Raw genomic sequence first — 19412 nt, 5'->3', positions numbered from 1 at the left:
TTTCGTTAGGAAGAAATGTGAAATTTTGAATTTTTTTTTCCTTAAAAAGAAAAAAAAAAAGTTTCCCACTGCAAAGTTGTTTGAGGAAAGAAAAATTAAAAAGCATTTGTGACTTCAGAAAATATGCTTTACTTTCCCTGAACATTAAGATGTGATGTTGAAGGTCATTCTAGCACATGGGTGTCAAACTCAAGACCTGGGGGCCGGATCCAGCTGCAAGGTGCTTAGATCTGGCCCATAGGGCCTCCCTGGAAGGACTGGCTTGTGGTGGACTGGCTTGTGGTGCCCCTGCAGGAGAGCCATGCTGGGCCCTCCCGAGCTCCGTTTTTGCTGGCAGAGGGTTGCAGGAGGCTATTTCAGCCAAAAATGGAGCTCAGAAGCCCATTTTCACTGGCAGAGTGCTCGGGCTACCCCAGCTGGCCCCCCCAACACAAGTGACATTATCCTGGCCATGTCCCCAAAGGTCAAACACAACCTTGATGCGGCCCTCAATGAAATCGAGTTTGACACCCCCTGTCCTAGCATATTAGGCTCCATGTTCCTTGGGTTGCATTCATGCCCATTACTTTATTCAGATGTTCTTCGAGGCCTCCTTGTTTCCTCTTAACACTTTACACCTTGTGATGCACAGCTTGGGGTCTTCTTACCAAGAGGGAAATATTTCACAAAGTTGAGGAACAAAGAAAACGTTTGTGTTGCTGTTCTCTCTCTCTCTCTCTCCTTCTCCGTGGCTAGATTCAAATTTTTCTGTCTGAGGAGGATGCACCTTACGCCTGAGCACAAAAGGCTGCGAGGCACCAAATCACAGGTGAGGTGTCTCTAAGGTGGGACTTTTAACTAGGCTGGCATTCATTCCATCCTCTGTATTTCTTCTTCCATTCATCAGAAGACTTACAAGAATTTGAGGGCAGAAGCCAGGAGAGGCAGCAGCAGTGAGGGAATTAAAAAGAAAAAAGAAATAGAGAACCGATTCTGCCTAAATACAGATAACTGAGCCACAAATATTATTCATTATTTTTAGAAAGCAGGCGAAGATCACACAAGATCACTCGAAGGAAATCAGAAGCAATTTATTTTCTGCGGTACTTACATTCTTTGGTTAGCAACGGCTGTAGATTAAAGCCTATTTACAGGCTCAGGGTGTATTGTGAGTTTGTGGGAAAGGAGGACAGAATAAATTATAGCCCTTGGCAAATAACTGGGAAGCTGACTCTCTCGTGTTTAAGAGCATCATTTCTTTCTGAATCGCTCTGGGGAATGAAGTAGCAAAGGGCTAAGCGTCAGAGGAATTCTGAGAGAGATTTACAAGGGCAGCAGAAAGGATGGCCATTTTTCCTGCAGTTTCCATGGCGGGGCTCCCGTGCCTTTAAACAAATATCTCTAGAAAAGCATTGCAGGCCAATGCAAAATAATAGTTGGAAAGGCTTTCCTTATTGACTCTTTGTAAGGCAGTTTTGTACCAATAGCACGTAGACTTATTATACCACTTCACAGTGTTTTACAGCCCTCTCTAAGCGGTTTACAGAGTCAGCATATTGCCCCTGACAATCTGGGTCCTCATTTTACTGACCTCCGGAAGGATGGAAGGCTGAATCGACCTTGAGTCGGTCAGGATCGAACTCCTGGCAATGAGCTGAATTAGCCTGCAATACTGCATTCTAACCAGGGGTAGGATTCTACCAGTTTGGACCAGTTCAGGCGAACTGGTAGTTCCGACAATCATTTGGCCCTGCCCCCTCGCCCCTGCCCTAATCTGTCCTTTATTTCCTTTTTTTGCAGCTCAGCTGATTCGTGTGGCACAGCGGTTTGTGCGCCTCAGCTGTTTTACTCACCGGGGCTGCAATAGAAAGTAAACATTAGAGCTGAAAATGTGTTCACTGAACCGGTTGTTACACTGGTTGAATCCCACCACTATTTCTAACCACTGGGCCACCACAGCTCTTATATCTAAGACAAGGACGAACAGGCTGAGGGATAGTGTGGTACAATGCCCAAACATCATTTGGTTAGACAAAAGCTCCCCAAAATTGAATTGAACGCAAGTCAGGTCAGGTCAATTCAGCCCAGTCCACCCACATCAGCCATTCAGAATGGAAAATACAGAATAATAGTGTTAGAAATGCCTTGGAGGTCTTTTAATCCAACCTCCTGCTTGAGCAGGAGATCTTATACCATTTCAGACAAGTGGCTGTCCAATCTCTTCTTAAAAACTTCCAGTGGTAGAGCTCCTACAACTTCTGAAGGCAACCCCTTCCACTGGTTAATTGTTCTCTCTGCTAGTAAGCTTCTCCTTAGTTCTAAGCTCTTGGTGACTATATAGATCTATATGCTGTACCCACAATCTTGGGAGTGTTTCATCTAAGTCCCAAGCAAATCCACTCTTGCACAAGGGTTTTGTAGCTGTTCTATTTTGTACTGTTGAGATCTGACATGTTTGGCTAGATGCTTCTACTTTAAAAAAGAAAAGAAAAAGATGACAATCCATTTCTGGTGATTTTGAGACAAAAACTTCTATTAGTGTCCCTGGAAAGGAGTCAGAAAAATGTAAATTGTAAAGAAAACCCTTAAATTAAGCAGGTTTGGACTTGGTAGTACTTCAAAGGAAGACCATTATGGACAGTGGTGGGATTCAACTTTTTTTACTACCGGTTCTGTGGGCATGGCTTGGTGGGTGTGGCAGGGAAAGGATACTGTAAAATCTCCAGTCAGAGGTGGTATTAGCTGGTTCTCTGAACTACTCAAAATTTCTGCTATCGGTTCTCCAGAACTGGTCAGAACCTGCTGAATACCACCTCTGATTGTGGAGTGTGACACATAAAACACAAGGCCCAGCTTTGATAATAATATTGCGGTGAACATCTTCTTGACTTTAGTTTAATTCCTAAATAATTCCTCTGGTAAAATTGTTAGGGTAGCAGACTAAATAGAGAACTTCAGGGGAGGAGATCCCTGGGAATGAAAAGGCAATGAAAAATCAGTACCATATTATTTCGAAGAAAATTCATTCCTGAGATCAGCGGGAACATCTTGCAGGAATATTTCTCTTATTTAACCTAATGATTCTACAGGCAGTCTTCGTCTTATGATCACAATTGAAACCAAAGTTTCTGCTGTTAAGCGAGGCAGTTGTTAAGTGAGCTTTTGCCCCATTTTACAATCTTTTGGCCACCGTTGTTAAACAAATCACTGCTGTTGTTAAATGAATCGTATGGTCTTCAACTGGCTTTTCTGATTGACTTTGCTTGTTGGATGCTAGCTGAGAAGGTCACACATGGTGTTCTGATCCAGGCTTTGTCAAACTTAATGAAACACAAACTTATTTTAAAAGTAAAGCCTATTTTAATGCAACTCTGGGAATTACTTGCATTCCCAGCCAAAACTAATTATACACAGTTCCTCCAGATAAGAGCACACTTTTCAGTGCTGTCGAATGCTGCCAAGAAACAGAAGTCCAATTAAGGCTAATCATAAACCAACCTGAAAACCCAGAAAAAAACAACCAGAGTACAGAGCTTCAAGAAGGACTCAGAAATTACTGAACTGCTTTGCTTCCTGCAAAGTTTTTCCTCACTGAGGTCTGACTTTTATCCCTTATGGGAGGGGCAGTCACCTCCCAGCCTTACTCCTGAGTCTCCCCTTCTGCTTCATCTGCTCTCGCACATGCGCACCGGGAACAGGCTCCTCTGCTTCGCTGCTGTCGGACTCTGAAGGCTCTAAAAGCAGCACCCCACTCCCAGATGGTCTTGGCCCCATCCCTGCACCGGATACAGGACCCTCGTCCGAGTCCCCTCCAGAATCCCTGACTGGTTCCCTTTCATCCTCACTGTCTGATATCTTTGCCGTCTGCACCGGCTGCCAGCGAACCACAACAAATGATGATCACATGACCTCAGGACAGGGCAACTGTCACAAATACAAGCCAGTTGCAGGGTGCCTGAACATTGATCACATGACCACAGGGAATGTTGCCATGGTCATAAGTGTGACCTTACCTCACTTTTTTTCATTGCTGTTGTAACTTCGAACAGCCACTGAATGAAAGGTTGTAAGACGCGGGCTACCTGTGTGCAGAAACTTCTGTCTGCATCATTTTGTCAAGGATCATTTTGGGTCCTGAGAAAATCAATACCGTATTATTCTTTTTTTTTTCCTCCTGGTTTGTGATTCAATTGATGGCCGAGAAATTTTCTGTAGATAATTATTTCGAAAGAGAAGGGAAAAAAAAAATCAGTGAAAACTCACAGGCAGACAGTGGCCCCCTTGCACGAGAGAGGTGGTCAGGGGCTGAGTGTGAATCAGGTGCTGCCCTTTTGGTGAAATTATCTTCACAGAAATGTGGGGCCTTCATGGTTTCTCACGCACGTGTTAAAAGTGAGAACATTAGGTCACAATGCTTCCATGGGACTCTTTAATAGCAGGCATTTTGTCTAGGGGTAGACTTCAAAATTTTTAGCAACGGGTTCTCTGCCTGGTTGATGGGTGGGCGTGGCCACAGTGGGTGTGGCCTAGTCAGCCTCCTACTCCATGTGGGGGGGTGTTTTTGCCCTCCCTGGACTCCAGAGGCTTTTTTCGAGCCTCTGGGAGAGTAAAAACAGCCTCCCCAGGCTCCAGAGGCTCTCTGGAAGCTGGAAACGGGCCCATTTCTGGCCTTTCTAAACTTACGGGAGGCCCGTTTTTCACCCTCCCTGAGCCTCCATGTATGCCCTGCACTTACTTGCATCCAAAATGGGCCACGTAGGGACTCTTGGGAGGGGCGGGACCAGCCAGGAGTGAGATTTGGGGGTTCTTCGAACTGCACAGAATCTTAGGGGCTCTCGAACCTCCTGCGAACCCCCAGTAGCCCACCCCTGATTTTGTCACTCCTAAGCAAGAATCCTGCATTTCATCTTTTTCCTGGATAACGATGGGGAAAGGAAATAGATATTTACTCACCTTGTTTCTCTGCCTGCAAATTTTACTGAGAAGTTTTAAAGACCATCTGGTGACAAATGTCCATCATTTTATCACTTGTCTACTCCCGAACTAGACATCTGAAGAGTTATACAATCTCCCATACCATTAAATACTGAGGCGAGCCATATTTTTGTGGTGATGGTGTTAAGTGTTCTTCCTTATTAGCTTATTAGCTTCAAAAAAGTAAAATTAAAAACACCACGTTTTATAGGAGATCAGATGGGATGTAGTTATATCGCTAGTGGTTACAGGACTGGAAGATTTGGCCCTGTTTGCCAAAGCATTAAATATTAAATTGACTTCTGCTAGAAGAACTAAGAAATTAAGGAATCTGGCTAGAAACCAGGAGTCTGTGAGTTCTAGAGCTGCCTTGGGCACGAAAGCTGGCTGGGAGGCTTTGGGCCAATCACCAGAAGATTGCGAGCTCTAATCCTGCCTTAAGGCATGAAAACTGGCTGGATAACTTTGGGCAAGTCATTCACTCTCCATGCAGGTTATAACAGGTTATCTGGCGGAGAGCGGGGAGCTTTAAATCTGGGAAAATTTGGCCCAATCAAATGTGTAGACTAATTTAAGACCAGAACTCACAGTCTCCTGGTGATTGGCCCAAAATCACCCAGCCAGATTTCATGCCTCAAGCAGGACTAGAACTCACAGGCTCCTGGTTTCTAAAGCCAGCACCTTTGTTCTCACAAATTTTTATCCAATTAACTATTTTCTAGGGAAGTCCTAAACAAACTGAAAAGAGTATAGGTTTTCTGACAGGCTAAGTTACCAAGTGGTTAACATTAACCAAGAGTTAGCATTGCTGTGTTTATGAAGCTGCCGGGTTTGTTTGTCGATCTGGAAAAAAAATTCCACTGATAATTTATCAGGAGGCTCTTCTGAATATGTTTACCCCAGATTGCCACTCTTGAGACTATGTTCAGGTTAGGATTAAATCAAACCTAGGAACTTCTCGTTCCACAATGTGTTTTCATTGATGTATTTATATTCCTGTGAGAGATACTGACCCATTTTGTCTTCCAGCCTGCTTCCCTCCATGCTATTCTCTACTGGGAAACTAGCTAGCAAAAATAGCTAAATCGAGGCATGCTTGATGCGGAGCTTGGAAGTCAAAGAATCACAGATCCTGGTTGCAAAACGAGGATTGCCATCTTGACTTTTTTCGACCTATGGACCTATCTGCTAAATCCCTCATCATTTATGATAAAGCTCTTGTGGAGAAAGTGGAGAGGAATGTGTTAACATGGAACAATATATTTGGCATTCTTTGTTTGTTCTTGCTGGCTTGATACACTTTTATGCCCTGAGCCTTCCTACCATTTTCCTACCAAATGTTCCAACTGCAACATTTGGTGTTGAAATGCAGATACCTAGGAAGGAATATGTCTGGGGTCTGTTACTGATTTGCCTTTCCCCCTTGTGAAGTTATCTTCACAATGAGCAAAAGAAAAAGAAATCTTATACTGCCACCTCTTGGAAAACCTGTGTCTTTTGAGGAGTTAAATTTTACGCTGCTTTTGTAGGCATTTGAATATCTGTATTTTAATAAGAGCACAGTGCAGTGATTTAAAAATGGGAAAGGAAGGAAGGGAGGGGAAGGGAGGAGAGGGAGAGGAAGGGAAGGGAAGGGAAGGGAAGAGAAGAGAAGAGAAGAGAAGAGAAGAGAAGAGAAGAGAAGAGAAGAGAAGAGAAGAGAAGAGAAGAAGAAGAAGAAGAGAAGAGTTGAGTTCTTTATTGATGAAATGTGATTGGAAACTAAAGAAAGGGAGAGGAAGGGAAGGGAAGGAAGGAAGGGAAGGGAAGGGAAGGGAAGGAAGGGAAGGGAAGGGAAGGGAAGATTCTTTATTGACCAAAGTGTCAATTCCTTACATACATAAGGAATTTGTCTTGGAGAGGAGAGGAAAGGGAAAGGAAAGGGGAAGGAAAGGAAAGGAAAGGAAAGGAAAGGAAAGGAAAGGAAAGGAAAGGAAAGGAAAGGAAGGGAAGGGAAGGGAAGGGAAGGGAAAGGGACATGCACACACACACAACTGGCTTGAGAGAATGTATAATATGGTTGCTTATACAATTGACACCCTATAACTAGGACGTAAGAAAGAGAAAGAAAAAGGACCTCTTGACTCTAGTTGGCCCAATCCAACCACATCTCCAAAGAGGCTTGGAATAGAGGATGCTGTACTAAAGCTGATGGCCACAAGAACTTGTTCCAGTGAATAGGAACCCCTGAATGTCTTCCAAGGCAAGAATGCATGTCACTGGCCTCTAGGCAATTGTCCTCAAGGAAAAGGTTTTAAGTCAAAGACTAACTGTATATACTACATGTGTAAATGTTGATTTTTCTGCATTGTCCTTCATTACTATAAAATTTTCAGCTGTTTCAGAAAGATTCAGAAGGGTGATATACATTCTTCACTTCTAAATACCCCCCACTCAAAAAGAAAATGTTACAGTTGTATTTGCAGAGAACTTTTGCTGCATGATGTGGACTGTTCAATGTGGCAATTTTATGGAACTTACAGATAATGGCATTCTACCATGGTAAACAACTTACGTTCTGTCTCCCTCCTGACTTTAGTCCAGATAATTACCTGGAAATTCTCTTTACTAAATTGTCATTTTTCTCCCTTGGACAGACTTTATTGCATCTCTTGTTGTGGGATCCACAAAAATAGCCTTCCAGCAAATCTTTGTGGTGTGAAATTCTCCTGCTTCAGCACTCATACAATGGCACTCCACAAATGAGTTTGTTATTAGTATGTAAGGGAAATGCCCTCCCCCCACAAAACAGGGGGAGAAGGAATATAATATTGATTGAATTTATGAAGCTGGTCTTGTTGCAATATCAGAAATGCTCTGAGCAAACCTTATTACACCGGAGAGGCATTAATTTAAAAAATGAAATTAATTTGGAAAAGGAAAAGGAAAGGGACAAAGTTGCAACAATTATGCTGCATTTATTCCTCGACTTACAATCACCATTTGAAGTTACAATGGCACTAAAAAAAAACAGTGACTTATCACCAGTTTTCACATTTATAACCTGTTTTGACCTAGGCTTCCCCAACAGCACGAAGCTGATTCCTCGTCCCGATAAACCCCTTTTATTTAATTTACAGTGAATTCCTCTCCAGCGAAGTCCTGGCCAACAGTCTTTCAAGATATTTCACAATTACAGACCTTTATCAGGCTTAGAGAGTTGCCAGGCCGATATCTTTCAGATGCCACACTGTAGCAGACAATACTTGGCAAGAATGCAGGAACAGATCTTCACCCAAATGAACTAATTGTCGCCTGCAAAATCCCACTCCCCTTTTGTTCCTCTTTTATTTCCTATGGGAGGGGCCACCTGTGGCTTTACTCCCAATTTGAACTGTTCCCTTCTTCTGGCAGCTCTGCACAGGCACACATAGGGAACAGGCTCCAGCTGTTCTTCTGCCTCACTGATGTCCAACTCTGAAGGCAGCTGATAATTGTCGGACAGCCCTGACCCCATCTCTGCCTCTGATGCAGAGCACTCGTCAGAGCCTTCCTCAGACTACAGGACTGGCCTGTGTTCCTCCCCAACCTCCTCACTGTCCGAATCTGCTGCCAGCTCTGCTGGCTGCTGGTGGGCCACAACCTAACCATTGCAGCATCCCCATGGTCACGTGATCAAAATTCAGACTCTTGGCAACTGGCGTGTATTTATGATGGTTGAAGTCTCCGGGGGGAGGTGTTGTCATATGATTCCCTTTTGTGACCTTCTGACAAGCGAAGTCAATGAAGGGAAGCCTGGTTCACTTAACGACCACATGATTCACTTAACGACTGCAGTGATTTGTTTAATTACTGTGGCAAAACGGTCATAAAATGGGATGTTGCAGCTCCCATTAACCACTGCCTTGATCGGCGATGAAAATTTTGGGCTCCATGATGGTCATAAGTCAAGGACTACCTGGCATCTGTTTCTCTAAATGATGGATTGTTCACCAAATAATTACCCATGAATTATGGATGCTATCAGGCATAGGCCAAGACAACCAAACCTGCTTGGAGAAAGGACAATGGTGTAAACTGATATTTCCCAACCTGACTGGGGAATTCTGGGAGTTGAAGTCCATACCTCTTCAACCTGTCAAGCTTGAGAAACATCGGTATATAAACAGTGGCAGATAATTCTGCCCAAAAGACTGAATTAACCTCAAAAAACCAGCCCTTGTGTGGCTGTGGGAGAAGCTTCCTTCCCGCTCTTGTAAATGTTAACCATTTTATAATGCTTCCCAATCTTTTCCTATCGAGCAATTTCTTCTTTTCTCCTCATCTCAGTTTTTTTTTAAATCCTCCTTTAACCACTCCTTCCTCCTATCTCCTTTTTTCTTCTTCTTTTACCGTTTCTGTTGGGAGAAGGGAGATAAATACATGGATGAGTGATACGTTTGGGTGCCACCATTTTTTGTGCACGACAGAATAGTTAACATATGCAGATTGGCAGCCAATTAATGTTATAAATGGACTACCTTTCCCTTACAGGCTATTAATTTTAATCAGTCATTAAAATCACTGATTTGTCATTTATATTATTGGCGTCCCTCATCCCTGCATCCTTTTGGCTGGGGGGAAGAGTGTCACAGATCCACAAGTAAGTTTAATGCACTCATGTATGAAAGGGGGTGGTGGATAATCAGTGTGTGTGTGTGTGTGTGTGTGTACACACATAATTTTTACCTAGGGAGGAGTTGTCTTACATTTAGAATTGCCTGCATGATTTAAATTTGGTAAATGGAAAAAGAAACAGAGGGAAAAGCAGAAGGTTTTTTGGTTGTTGTCGCTGTCGTTGTGTTGTTATGCTCTTGAAATGTTGCATCTGAGAGGGGAACTGTTGGCCAGTAATTGGGAACACATCACAGGAATGCCCTTGATGCCTCATTAACTTAGGAAACTTACGAATGTCAATGAAAGGAAACATTCATATACTTCCACAGGACATCATCCCCAACAATCTGCAACTGCCTTCAACAGGGAAGCGACACAGGGCAGAAAACATCCTGCAGCCCAAAAAGCTCCACATCCATTTTACACTACTCAGGTGACCCTGAAGACCCTGCAGATAAACCTCCAAGTGGCCTCAACAACTCTCTACAAAAGGATGCAAATGACCAGCTGTCTGCAAGGAATATAAATCCTTCCATTCCCCACCATCCGGTCAGAGTTGAAGAAGCTTCTTGGATGAGAAGCAAAACGTCTTCAAGAAAAAAAACAAGGAAGTCCAATTTCCTCTTGAAATAGCACCTTTGGGACAAAAACAATGTCCTGTAACAAGAGAAAAACATCTTCACACTGTATAAGAAAAAAAAGAATGGGCAAATCTGCATTTCCCGAAAGAGAAATTACTGACCAAAAGGAATTCATGGTATGATTTTTTTTTTAAAAAAAATATAACATCTAAATATTCAGACTTTAGGAGCCGCATGAAAATAAACCAAACTATTCATGCAGAAGTTTGACAGCCAAACACATTAAGATATACAAAAATGGAAACAAATACTGTGAGTGACAATTGAGAGCAAGTATTCTAGCAAAGTTTTAAAAAATGATTGACTGTGGAGAAATTGACACTTACATTGAAGATTAAACAGAAAGAAGATACAAAATTATACCAAACATGGTATTTATTTTATCAATAGCTGGGAAAAACAGGGGCAAAGATTGGAAATATAATTTCTATTGTTAAGCAAGCAAAACAACCCAGACAACACGATGTTTATTAAGCACTAATTAAATGTCATAGCAGAAAATGAATAAAAACTTTATTTAAAAAATGATTGAATCATTCCCCTAAGCCTAGGAGTGATCATTTATTTATTTATTATTTTTACTCTCTCTTATTTATTTTTTACAAATAAGTCAAGGTGGCAACCTTATCCATCACACCTTCCTCCTCCAATTTTCCCCACAACAACAACTCTGCGAGGTGGGTTGGGCTGAGAGAGAGTGACTGGGCCTGAAGTCACCCAGCCGGCTTTCATGCCTAAGGCAGGACTAGAATTCACGATTTCCCGCTTTCTAACCTAGTGCCACTGGACCCAACTGACTCATCACTGGTCGATCTGAGGAACGCAGATCCCAGAATATTCCAGAATCTTCAGCCATGGCTGGAGAATTCCAAGAGGTGAGGTCATCCTTGTTCAAGGTACTTACATCTGTCAGGTTAGGGTTCCCCATGTACCCTTAACTGTACAACCAACCACACACCAGATGTTTTTACTCTATGTCAGCATTTTCATAACAGGTGTGCATGGCTTTTCTTTGGCAGACCAAATGATATGGAAAGAAATCCCTAAAGATTTTTTTTTAAAGAAAAGAAAAGTGGAAACCCAGACAGTAGTCCAACCAATTTAAAACAATTTTTGGGATGGTTATCAGTGTTACTTTTTTTTCTTCCCAGATGTTTGGAGAGAATGAGAAGCAAACATCCACGCAATAAGCCTGGATAACATTTCCTCTGACACATGTAATGGTCTAATTTCACTGCTCCAATTAGTTATTTCATAAAATGTCAGCATCTTAATTCTAGCAAAAGGATTTACATTCCCTGTTAAAGATGAATACTTTATCTACCATGCCAAGTATTTGCCATCCCACCTTCTCTACTTTTATTTACATATCCTAATTCCCTCTTCTTTTGAAATAAAAGTTTGTTTTGACTCTGAAAGTTATCCTTTGGAGAAATAATTGCTAGGGTTTTTTTTTTCCTTCCCCTCCATCCTTAATCTTTCCTTAGTTCTTGGCTTAATTCTTCTTTTTCTGTAGAAAAGAACAACAAAGAATATCTTGGCCTGAAGTTAATCTCTACATAGCGTCCCAGATTTTCATGAAGTGTAAAAAGAACAAAATACACACCAATTTCAGGGTTCTTCTATTACCATATCAAACACAAACACTCCCAATCCAATGATGGGAAAATCCAAGACCAAATTGTCATGCATTTCAGAGGAAATGGAAATGAAGTTTTGACAGTTATCAAAACAAATTTTGCTCAATCTGGAAAACGGCACAGCTGGAGGCCACTAACGTTTCTCCTTCCCTTCTCAAAATTCCTCAAAAGGCTTCTTGTTCAGAGGACTACAGTGTGTGGTGCAGATTTTTAAAAAATGGGGCACACCACCAGCTTTGCAAAGTTAGAAGAGCTGCAAAAGAAAACACACTGACAGACGCATCAAACAATGGCATCTATTTGCATTTTGCAGCATTGTCCTAATTTGCAAAGTTTTTTTCAGGGTTTCTCCTAGTAGAGGTAGTCCAAAACTTATGACAAAAATGTATGTTGCTGAGTGCGAAATTTGTTACGTTTGCCTCCTTTTATGACTTTTCTTGCTATGTTTGTTAAGCGAATTGCTGCAGCTGTTAAATTAGTAACACGGTTGTTAAATGAATCTGGCTTCCCATTGATTTTGCTCATCAGAAGGTGGCTAAAGGCAATCACAGCAACCATCATAAATGTGAGTCAGTTGCTAAGTGTCCGAATGTAAATCACATGACCATGGGGTAATAGAGCAAGGGTCATGAGTGTGAAAAAATGGCCATAAGTCACTTTTTTCAGTGCTGTTGTAATTTCAAACAGTCATTAAGCAAATTATTGTAAATTGAGGACTACTTGTATGTCAGGGTGTCAAACTCAAGGCCCGGGGATCAGATCCGGCCCACGAGATGTTTAGATCTGACCCGTGAGGCCACCCTGGAAACAGCACAGGACTGGCCCGTGGTGCCTCTGCCGGCAAAAACGGAGCTCGGGAGGGCTACACACAGCCCCCCAGTGCTCCGTTTTCACTGGCAGAGGGTTGCAGGAGATCATCCCCGCTGAAAACAGAGCTCACAAGGTCTGTGCGTGGTCCCCCTGAGCTCCACTTTCTTTGGCAGGAGGTTGCAGGAGACCGTTGCAGCCAAAAACAGAGTTTGGGAGTCCATTTTCACTAGCAGAGCACTTGGGCCACCACAGGTGCCCCCTGACATGAGTGACATCATCCTGGCCATGCCCCTCTGGCCACGCCCACCCTGCCCCCTTGAGGTCAAACACAACCCTGATGCGATCCTCAATGAAATCAAGTGTGACATCCCTGCTGTATGTAGTGTGTGTGTGTGTGTGTGTGTGTGTGTATCTCTGAGCATCCATCTTATCTGAGCGATAGATAACAGAGTGATTCACATGGATTGCTACAGTCCGAGCATAAAACTCTGGATATAAAACTGTCTGACAGTATTGCCAACTGATGTTTTTGGCAACATTAAAAAAAAACCCTCTAAAATCTCTGCTTTGTCCTGAGAAGCTGCTTAAATAAAGATTAAGATCCAAACAAGGCACGGGAGGTAAATGAACAATCCTACCTTTTCAAGACAAGAGTGCCTTGTGCAGAATGAGGATTACAGAACTTGCAAACATCCTCCTGTCTTGAGTTCACACACGGCATTAAATCTTGGCTTGTTATCCCATGAATTATTGAATGAATCACAGGTGGCTGAGTTCAGCTCTGGCAAACCATAAACCAGTGGTTTACAAACCCACGGGGACAATGTTTGCCCTGAAGAAACCTGAGGAAACAATTGTGACTTAATTCATGGCAAAGTCAACCACCGTCATAACAAAGTTAATTCAATTTTAAAGGCTTTAAAATGGCTTCTAGCGTGACCCTTGTAATAGGCACCACTATAAACGTCCAGAATTTCCCATTAGATCAGAATGCACACTGAACTACCGTATGGATGGATCCCTTTTAAGGCGAATAAATTATTTTCCATAAGGCCTGCTAGGAGTATTTGGGGGGTGGGGGGGAATTGGAAAGAATCCCAGAATCCCTCCTTTCTGAGCTATATACCTTCCTTACTTTTCATGTCCAATTAAACAGAATGTTATTTATTTGTTCATTTATTTCCCAGCTTTATTATTTTTTTTACAAATAATGCAAGAGGAACATAACAGAATAACAGAGGTGGAAGGGACTTTGGAGGTCTTCTAGTCCAACTCCTGCTCAAGCAGGAAAACCTATACCATTTCAGACAAATGATTGTCCAATCTCTTCTTAAAAACTCCCCGTGTTGCAACATTTACAACTTCTGGAGGAAAGTTGTTTCCACTGATGAACTGTTCTAACTGTCAGGAAATGTCTCCTTAGTTCTAGGTTGCTCCTCTCCTTGCTTAGTTTCCATCCATTGCTTCTTGTCCTACTTTCAAGTGCTTCCAACACACCGTTCAGGGGTGCAATTCAACCAGTGTAACAACCGGTTTGATGAGGCACAGAGCATTTGCTACTGACTTTCTCCAGAAATCTCTGTGTTAAACATCCGACGTGTGACAAACTGCTGTGCTGTGAGAATCAGCTGAGACTGAAACCCAGGATATAAAGACCAGAACCAGGTTGGGTGGGTGGGCACAACAGCTGATCATCAGAGCTACCATTTTGTCCGAACCGGTAGAATCCCACCCCTGCCTTCCTCCTTCTATTCTCCCCAAAACAAGAACCTTGTGAGGTGAGTTGGGTTGAGAGAGAGAGAGAGAGAGAGAGAGAGAACTGACCCAGTTGGTTTTCATGCATAAGGCAGGACTAGAATATACATTCTCCTGATGATTGGGCCAAAGTCACCCAGCTGGCTTTCATGGCTAAGGCAGGACTAGAACTCACAGTCTCCTTGGTTTTTTCCATTGAAAAGAAAAGCAACTAAGTGAGACCTTTTGGGAAGTTAACTAGCTGAACTGATTTACTGGCTGGGTTTGCAGGCGATTAAAACAGGAACAGATAATTTGAGGTTCAGGATGTTTTTTTTTAGTCAGGCAGCTATTGTCTTAAAGCACAGGTGTCAAACTCGCCACGCCACATTGTCGTCACGTGACATTTTGCGATGTTTTCCCCATTCAGGGAGTTGAGGGTGGGCATGGCTTGTGCATGACACATCTGGCCCATGAGCCTCCAGTTTGACACTCCTGCCTTAAAGCATTATGGGAACCAGATGATTGTTTTAAACCATGATATGCTTTATCCTAAGCATGAGAGGTTATGTGAATACAGAAATTATGCTTTGTTAGATTGGATTGCTGGATGAAGTCTTCCACTGATTCTTCATTTGGTCTTGCAGTTGCTTCTCATTAGATCAGTGTTTATTAACTTTGACAAGTTTAAGATGTAAGAACTTCAACTCCCAGAATTCCCTAGTCAGCCTGGCTGGGGAATTCTGGGAAATGAAGTCCACATATCTTAAACTTGCCAAGATTGAGAAAGATAGCCCTATATACACACTTCCACACATTTAACGTTAATTGTAACCAGAGCTAAGATAAAACTGGACTTCTCTGGAATTGAATCAAATGTAGTTTTTGTTTCTGACTGTCACCTGTGGGCTGAGAACAAAAAAAAAAGAGACGTGTAAAGGAATAGCATGATTATCTTGGGTTTTTTCACACAAACACACACATACTCCTAAGATGTTACTATTGAAACTCAACATTCATCGTTCAGTTGCTTAGCTGTTGCATTGCATCTTAAGATATAGATGGCTTGGTTTGTTTCTCAGCAGCCAAATCAAAATCCAGGATTAACAACTTCCACCACAGTAATGTTCTTAGGTAGAGTCAGACTAGCGATACCAAGAACTCAGTCTTGGTAAGGAGGAAGAAAAAATGGGTGAAGATACTCACCTTTATTTCTGAGTACTGGAAATTTTAAGTAATAACTTTATCCAGGAGTATACAATTTCGTTTAGACTTTAAACAGGCTGGTGTTTTCTGAATTAGGCCTGTCAGTGCCATCTACTGCTAACTTTATGAACTTCCTATATATTTCAACCAAAATCAAGTATTAAAACTGTAGCTACAGTGTAAGGAGCTTGTTATTGCTTAACATTTTATATTTTAAATGGAAGAGAAATCATGGTTATAAATAAAATAAATACAACAGTATTCTTAGCTATCTGCAAGGAAACCCAAACGAGGCAAATGAGAAAACATACGTTTTGGATGGAAAACAGACCAGCCTAAAATTCTGTCATTGTGTACTTGCCTAACATGATGGCAGCACAAAGCCAACCTTGGTTGATCTTGAAAGATATTCAACAGGATTGCCAGGCTACCATTGAACGGAGGATTGTCAGAAAATCCCAAGAGTCATGAAAAATAACTGGAGATCAATGGCCAACCACTTAATAATATTGCCAAGATAACTAGTATATTGCAATAGCCCTTAGACTTATATACCACTTCACAGTGCTTTACAGCCCTCTCTAAGCAATTTACAGAGTCAGCCCATTGCCCCCAACAATCCGGGTCCTCATTTTACCCACCCCGGAAGGACCTTGAGTCAACGTTGAGTCTATGCAGGGGTGGGATTCAAATTTTTTAACAACCGGTTCTGTGGGTGTGGCTAGGTGGGCATGGCCATGTGACTGAGTGGGCGTGGTTTATTTTATTTTTTTTGGCAGCACTCCCATTTTTTGCCTCTTGGGCCTCAGGGAAGCCTCCTGGGAGGCGTTTTTCCCCCCCAGGCCAAAAAAACGGAGCACGGGGGTGGAGGGCGCAGGTCCCCCTGTGCTCCATTTTTGGGCCTCTAGGCCTCAGGGAAACCTCCTGGGTGGAGCAGTAAGACAGAGAGGGGGATCCCAGCACAGTTGATCATCAGAACAGCTGATCATCAGGAAGGGGGGAAGAAATACCTTAAAAAGTGACTGGATGGGGGAGAATGCAGTTCAGCGATGTGCGCGATGTCAAACATGCATGATAAGGACTGGGTGGGAGGGGAGGGGTGGGCGGAGAGGGGAGGGACCAGCCAGGGGCATGATTTGCTGGTTCTCCAAACTACATAGAATCATAACAACTGATTCTATCGAACCGGTCTGAACCGGTATAATCCCACCCCTGAGCCTATGAGATTTGAACTGCCGAACTGCAGGCAATTGGCAGTCAGCAAAATTAGCCTGCAATACTGCATACTAACCACTGCACCACCACAACTCATATAGGCACGTCCACATTGGCATCAAGAGTCAAACGTGACTCAAAAGAGACTTTGATAACTCTTTTTATTTTTTTCCCAGATAGGTGGTAACATCAAACAGTCTGCATTAACAGAGGGATAGAATCAAGATCACATGAACTGTCCATAACACTTTATAATGCCTTGGTAAGATCACGCTTGGAATACTACATCCAGTTTTGATTGCCACGATATAAAAAAGATTTGGAGACTCTAGAAAGAGTGCAGAAAAGAGCAACAAAATGATTAGTCTAAAATGCATAAAGAACGGTTGCAGGAATTGGGTATGTCCAGTTTAATGAAAAGAAGGACTAGGGGAGACATGATAGTACTGTTCCAATATTTGAGGGGCTGCCAAAAAGAAGAGAGGGCTAACCTATTCTCCAAAGCACCTGAAGGCAGGACAAGAAGCAATGGATGGAAACTAATCAAGGAGAGATGCAATCTTAGAACTAAGGAGAAATTTCCTGAAAGTTAGAACAATTAATCCAGTGGAACAACTTGCCTCCAGACATTGTGTGTGCTCCAACACTGGAAGTTTTAAAGAAGAGATTGGATAACCATTTGTCTGAAATGGTATATGAAATGCCTGAAGAAGGGGTTGGATTAAAAGATTTCCAAGGTACTTTCCAACTCTGTTATTCTGTCCTGCTAAACTCACTAAGCAATCATAAGTTGAAGACGTCCCGAGTTTTTGCAATCAAGAGGCCACATCCAACCCAAAAGGAGCTGTAAATAACCACCAATGCTGTAGTCTTTGCAATCAAATGTGCCCCCTTTTCAAAGTCACACTGACATCATAGGAAATCATTCCATTATTATACTTGTCACAGTTAATAAGACTGTCAGCAGCAGCATCTAAGAGAGCAGTAAAAGTGGGACTTAATGAGCAATCATTACTTCTAAATAGCTGCCTTTAAAATAGTTTGTGAGGACAGAAACTTTTAATGAGCACTGAATGATAGGTACATTTTTTGATGGAGACCAATCATTCATAATGCAAAGTATGCTTCAGTATAGAAAACTGTCTAATTAATTTCTAGAAAAACAAGAAACAACTGCTTATTTTCAATCTGGGACATATCTCCATCAAAGTTGTGGTCCAATAATCTAGGAACTGCTTACGCTTACCTGCTCTTGATATCCAATTGAATTTGATCTGTAAATTGTGGCTAACAATTCAATCATTTCTGTAATTTTGGTGTCCTTCCCACTAGAACCATATTTGGCATCTGAAAAAAAAATGTTCTGAAGTTTGATAATATTTCCTTTATATTTCATGGGGCAGTAGGACAGTTGGTTTTCGTTCTTTCTTAAGATTTAGCATCCGACAAATGCTACGGGCATATCTCAAGTTACAACCTGCAATTACAGTGGTAAGTCAATGGGGGTAGCTGGATTTGCTTAATGACTACATGACTCATTTAAAAACTGCAACATGGCAAAAAGGTCATAAAATCAGGCACAACTCACTTTGGAACAGAAATTCTGGTCCCAGTTGCAAGACTTAACTGGATACAACAACTAAGAGAGGTGGGGGGGAGGGAAGCAAAAATAGGGGAGGGGGGTTATTCATGGGAATTATTTGCAAGTATTTCATTACTATTTGTGTATAACACTTAAAAGATTGTCAGAGATGGGTTTTTTTTTTTTTTGCAGCAGGCTGTCCTACAGATATTTTGAAATGTATTAGCAACACACATTTGTTATTGTTTCGGTATTTCAAAGCATACACTGTACTCTCTAGGGAAAACTTCGTTTCTTATCATTAATTTGCTTTTCAAGTTCTGAACATTTAGATAGTGAAGAACACAATTTGGGCACGTCTTCAAAAAACAAGCCTTGAAATTGTATAGAGAAGGCACAGCATATCAAAAGGCCAAGCAGTTTGAACCAGGCAGAAAAAAAACATCCAACAATCCTTCTTGTTTTCACTGGAAGTTTTTAGCCTGGTAGCTCCTTTACATGAGAACAGTGGGAATTGCCCTAAAGATCAATAAAAAGCTTTGATTTCTGTAATTGTGATTGTCCAGCAAAGGAGAAGCATCTTCTTTTGAAGTCTATAAGCAATGTGACTGGGGTATTAATATGATGGTTGGTAACATATTCAGCCAAATATGTAGACTGGGTTTGGCATTTTTGTCTAGCTATCAAGTCCTTCCCAATAATGTGGGATAAGAAGATATTGTTGCCATCTTTTATTATTATTCCTGGTATTAAATGGTACCGTCACAAGAAATAAGCTGTTCCAAGTAAAGCTGCCTACTGCAATTGACCAATGGCAATTTGGTCGATGCTAACAGTGTTCAAAAGGCTGTTCAATTAAAAATTTAATTCCCTTCCAGAATCCCCCCATCACTGGGAAATAAAAAATGGCGATTCAAACTGGTATAGATCAAAATGGCTTCTTTACAACCTGAATGCTGGTGCATTCAGAAGTGCAGGTGAAACTCAAAAAATTAG

The sequence above is a fragment of the Pseudonaja textilis genome, chromosome 7 (assembly GCF_049901715.1).
Source record: "Pseudonaja textilis isolate UNSWEBS1 chromosome 7, rPseTex1.2, whole genome shotgun sequence".
NCBI lineage: Eukaryota > Metazoa > Chordata > Lepidosauria > Squamata > Elapidae > Pseudonaja > Pseudonaja textilis.
This window is presented reverse-complemented; position numbering follows the sequence as displayed.